Source organism: Pleurodeles waltl, chromosome 12 (assembly GCF_031143425.1).
Source record: "Pleurodeles waltl isolate 20211129_DDA chromosome 12, aPleWal1.hap1.20221129, whole genome shotgun sequence".
Taxonomy (NCBI): Eukaryota; Metazoa; Chordata; class Amphibia; order Caudata; family Salamandridae; genus Pleurodeles; species Pleurodeles waltl.
Window position 1 is genome coordinate 109,436,413 of NC_090451.1, and position 5,706 is coordinate 109,442,118.

Here is a 5,706-nt window from a genome sequence, read left to right on the forward strand (position 1 = left end):
CAGAGAGGTAAATATTTGCTGTGATCTGCTACTCAAAGAAAAGACCCTAATCTAACTTGAAAAGATGGGTTTTAAACAAACGCTAAATCTATCCACTCCACGGACACTGTGACCTTTTTTCAGCCTATCAGAGCCACACCAGGGTAGTCTTTTCAGAGCCCAAGTAGCTTGCCGTGATCGTATAGTGGTTAGTACTCTGCGTTGTGGCCGCAGCAACCTCGGTTCAAATCCGAGTCACGGCATTGCAGGTGGCAATGTCACGGCAGTTGGGCAGCGTTTTTATTCTCACTTCTTAATATTTACATGAGTTAAGAGCTTGAACCTAATTTCAACGGTGAAATTAAATGTCTTTGAAGAACGCGTTAACAATGTTATTATTTATTTCACCTTTCTGCGCTTTTACATTTGTGGCGGTCCTGATGTGAAAAGTATGAGCTACAGTTTGGTTTCACGGGACCCGGTCAGCAAGAGGGATGGATGTCTGTGTCTCCTGTACCTGCAGCGCCGAGGCTCCTGTACTGACACGGAGTAGCTTTCAATGTTGAAAGGGATCCTGCTAGTCAAATATCAGTTTTTGCAGCAATTCAGGCCGCGAAGAAAAAAGGTCTAAAAATAAATATTTGTATAGAAAGTAAGACTGAGCTCCCAAGGGTCTGAAAGAAAGAGGCGACGGAGAAGGACACTGAGAGGCACACTCACCCAATCAGCGTTTGGCTTCATCATCCCGCACCCGACGGATCACCGGGCAGCTAGAGGGAAAGTTTTAAAACTTAAGCCAAGTTTATTAGTCGTGGTCGAATCGTGAATTACACAATTACGCTCCTTTGTGGAATTTGGAGTAATGTGGGGAAAGACATCTACCCAAGAGCGGAGGAAAAGAGCGTGAGCAGCGGCTGTTGTGCCAGTTCTGTTGCATTTAGAGCGATTTTCTTGTGCAAAGTGTATATCAGGTTCCTTTCGGATCTGAGCGTGTATTTTGCACCAGGAAAATAGCCTTGTGTAATTCTGTACAACCTCGCATAATGTTGCTGTAATTTCGCGTAATTACACTGCAGTGAGTTACACTGGTTACGCCCATCCCTACATTTGACTCATGTTTAACAGAGAGGTCCGTCCATCCATTGATCCATTCATCTGTCCATCCATCTTTTTGCCCGTGTGCCTGCTTATCTATCTGCTCACCTACCTGTGCGTGACTGTGAACCTGTCTAACAGAGCGTTGATGCCTGGCTGTATGCTTTGTTAACACTATAACGCCCAGAGGGACATTGAGGAGGACATCTTGGCGCTATGGTTTTTTTTGGTATGAAGCAACCGTTTTCAAATCCTGACAGTCCACACAAAGTTGATCATATGTGATCCCATTTTCGTACCAACAGCTGCTTCTCTATATACTTATCGGTCCACGTCTATTACTACATGTGCTTTCTATTTACTTTCTATTTCAATCTGGGTATCTGCCTTACTGCCTATTTCTGCCCATCTCTGTTTATGTTAACACTTTAAAGCCTACATGCTGACTACCAAGGTCTTTGTGGCGTGGTTATTTCTAAAGCAGGCGCGTGTGATTTACAGCGGTTTCTGTGAAGCTGATGATATCTCATCCATGATTTACTAACAGCTACATACCTGCCTTTCTGTCTACAAACCTGTACAGATGCATCGGTGCATGTGGCTTATTTATGACGATCTGTTTAACCTTCTATCCGTCCTTCTATCTGTGCAACTGTCTTACAGTTCCCCCTCTTTTATGTTGTTACAACACTATTTGTTAAACAAACCTTCACAGTCAGAAGGGCTTCCAGGCGCTGTTATTTATTAAAAAAACTGCAAAGAACACCAGTTTATGCAATGTTGATGACATTTACTTCACCCCCTTATTGTTGCATTAATGGGTTTTCAAGTCACAAAACGGGTCCCTGATGAAGCCTAAGTGGACTTCTGAGCTGCTGTAGCTCTGTGGGGTCTCCAGCTCTCCTAGGGCCTCAGATCTACCACTACAACACCAGCCTTACCCTAAGTTGTGCAGCAGATTTTTTATTTTTTTTATTTATTGGTATTTCAGATGGTACATATTATTCACAGGATTGTAACAGGTTGCAGAGCTGTATGAATCTCCTTTCCATGACAACTTTTGAACAGTTACCCATTACTGCTATTATATTATGTTACCACCACGCTGAGGGCTGTTCCTTGCATAAATCTGTAAGCAGGCTTGTGATCTGTGGTGTGCGCCTCCTGTGGGTCTCCGGTTCAGTGCTGTATGCCCATGGAGCAGGGTGGTCGGTTGCCACCATTTCCAGCTCTGGCACGACAGGTACTCATCATCTCTTATTACAACAAATAACAAGCAAGCCAAACAACTTGCCCAGAAACGAGACCTAACTACGCATCGTGTGAGTGTGTCTACAGCTGTATGGGGCCCAGCCGGGGGGGGGAAGGGACCCAGGGGAACCCTCCCCAGTGTATGATCTTCCAGGGAGGTCTAGGAGAGGTGTGTTTGTCGTGCTCCTAACTCCGCAAGTTAAGAGGCCCATCTGCATCGTCATCATAGTCATGTCAGGAGTGTTCCATGCTCCCGCCACCTCTGCCCATAGGGGAGCTATCTGTCTGTTCCTCAGCCCTCTCATTTCTTCCCTCTGAAGTGCCCTTTCTTCTGCCTTGCCAAGGAAGTGATGTCTGCTTATAGCACGTGTCCTACTTTTATAATGTTTTCAGGGCACTTCGCCCACTTCATATCTAGCCAAAATCCTTTAGCACTGGGAGACCACGTGTCTGCTGAATATCTTACCTCCACCATTGGGGGTGTAAAAGGTGTACTTTGGCTCTGTTGTAAATTATTATATAGGGCTCAGTTTGGTTGGGTTGTGAATTGCTGTCAAGCTCTAAATCTCAGAATTCTCTTAGTCACACCTTTTTATGTCTTGCGTACACAGTGAATGTGCTGTGAGACATATTGTTTAGAATTCAGTGGGCTTACCACACGCCCATAGGTTACTTACCATTAATTGTTTTCTATGTCACTCACATTTGCAATATTTCGATTGCTTAGCTCCCATAGACTGAATCTTCCTTTCTTGTGTTCATTCCTCCATGGAGGATGGACCAAGTACATGTGTTCTTTTCGTCTTTCTACAGTACGCTATTTTTTATATTTTAAAAGTGTTTTCGTATCATTCTTGGATGTGCAATGTGCTTTCCAACATTCATGACAAGCATACAGCTTATTTTTCACCCTAAACGCCGTCTCTATTGACACTTTAGTTACTTTCTCACACTGTATTCCTCTACATGACTATACTCTACTCCCCTCAGTGCCACTGTACTCTACACTGTGCAACTCTATACCACTCCACTCTACTCAGTTCTACTCCACTCTAATCTACATTGTTCCACTCTATCACTCCACTCTATGCCACTCTAATCTATGCCACTCCACTATACGCCACTTCACTCCACTTTATGCTACTCCATTCTATGCCACTCCACCCTGTCACTCTCTGCTATGCCCCTCTACTCCACTCCACTCTACTCTATGCCACTTCCCTTCATTCCGCTCTACGCCACCCTACTTCATAGAATGTCACTTTATGTGACTCTATGCCACTCTGCTCTACATCACTCTAGAATACTCAACTGAACTCTACTCTATACAATTCCACTCTACTTTACTCCTCTCCACTCTATGCCTCTCCACTCTATGCTACTCTACTCCAGTCTACTGTACGCCACTTTATTTTATCCCATTCTACTCTACGCCACTGTAAAACACTCAACTCTATGCCACTCTACTCCGTTGCACCCCTCTCTACTCTACGCTACTCTACTCCATGCTACTATACTCCACTCTAAGCCACTGTACTCTCCACCACTAAGCTCTATTCCACTCTACTGTATGCCACTCCATGCCACTCTAATCCACCCCACAGAATGCCACTCTGCTCTATGCCACTCCACTCAACTCCATGCCATTCCACACTTTTGCACTCTACCCTACTCTGTGCCTCTCCATTCCACTCCATGCCACTCCACTCTATCCCACTACGCTCTACTCTAGTTCACTCTATGCCACTCCAGTTTACTCTCTCCCACTCTACTCTATACTACTTCATTCCATGCCACTTCACTGTACTCCACTCCACTCCATCTCACACAATATCACTCAATGGCACTACATGCGCTCTACTCTATGCCACTCTACTGCACACTACTCTATGCTGTGCCACTCTACACTACTCTCCTGTAGGCCTTTCTACTCTATGCCACTTTTTACTCTGCTCCTCTCTACACCACAGTGTCACTCCATGCAACGCGACTGTATGCTACTCAACTCCACAACACTCTACTTCATGCAGTCCGACTCCACTCCTCCTAATTCTTTGCCACCCCTCTCCATGACACACTGTTCTCTGACTCTATGCCATTCCATGCCACTTCACTCTACAGCACACTATGCCACGCTACACCACACTACTTTACTCTATGCTACTCTATGCCATTCTATGAAACCTCACTCCTCTCTACCCCACTCTGCTCTATGCCACTCCATTCCTCACAATGCTATTCAACGCCATGCCAAGGCACACCACTTCATTATATTCCACTGTATTCTATGACACATTACGTCACTCTACTCTTTGCACTTCAATCTACTCCCTTCTATGACCCTCCATTCATCACCACTCCATTGTTTGCTAGTCAAGTTTACGCCACTTCATTCCACACAATGCAACTCTAAAGCAGTATGCACCAAGCAGCTGAATGTGTCTGAAGAGACACCCAGAAAAGAAAAAAACAACAATATGTGGGGGCGTGTTCCGAGCCCCTCCTGGCCTGGAGGAGTTTGGTCGGCCGTGGATTAAGTTTTTGCAGTGTTCACTTCCCCGACCCCAGCACTCATAGAACACTTGAGACTTGCAGGGCAGAGTGGTGGATCTTGTTAAGAAGTCTGAGCTTCTTGGTTTATGGGGAGTCTTGTCACTGGAAGCAGAGAGGTAAATATTTGCTGTGATCTGCTACTCAAAGAAAAGACCCTAATCTAACTTGAAAAGATGGGTTTTAAACAAACGCTAAATCTATCCACTCCACGGACACTGTGACCTTTTTTCAGCCTATCAGAGCCACACCAGGGTAGTCTTTTCAGAGCCCAAGTAGCTCGCCGTGATAGTATAGTGGTTAGTACTCTGCGTTGTGGCCGCAGCAACCTCGGTTCAAATCCGAGTCACGGCATTGCAGGTGGCAATGTCACGGCAGTTGGGCAGGGTTTTTATTCTCACTTCTTAATATTTACATGAGTTAAGAGCTTGAACCTAATTTCAACGGTGAAATTAAATGTCTTTGAAGAACGCGTTAACAATGTTATTATTTATTTCACCTTTCTGCGCTTTTACATTTGTGGCGGTCCTGATGTGAAAAGTATGAGCTACAGTTTGGTTTCACGGGACCCGGTCAGCAAGAGGGATGGATGTCTGTGTCTCCTGTACCTGCAGCGCCGAGGCTCCTGTACTGACACTGAGTAGCTTTCAATGTTGAAAGGGATCCTGCTAGTCAAATATCAGTTTTTGCAGCAATTCAGGCCGCGAAGAAAAAAGGTCTAAAAATAAATATTTGTATAGAAAGTAAGACTGAGCTCCCAAGGGTCTGAAAGAAAGAGGCGACGGAGAAGGACACTGAGAGGCGCACTCACCCAATCAGCGTTTGGCTTCA

At 45.1% G+C, this 5,706-nt stretch overlaps 2 non-coding genes across 2 annotated transcripts; both read left to right on the forward strand.

Moving 5' to 3' along the window:
* The first annotated feature begins 170 nt into the window (after positions 1 to 170).
* On the forward strand, positions 171 to 242 carry TRNAH-GUG (transfer RNA histidin (anticodon GUG)). The gene has a single exon. It is a non-coding gene; the product is annotated as a tRNA-His (tRNA).
* A 4,915-nt stretch (positions 243 to 5,157) lies between these two features.
* TRNAH-GUG (transfer RNA histidin (anticodon GUG)) lies at positions 5,158 to 5,229 on the forward strand. The gene has a single exon. It is a non-coding gene; the product is annotated as a tRNA-His (tRNA).
* Positions 5,230 to 5,706: the final 477 nt, after the last annotated feature.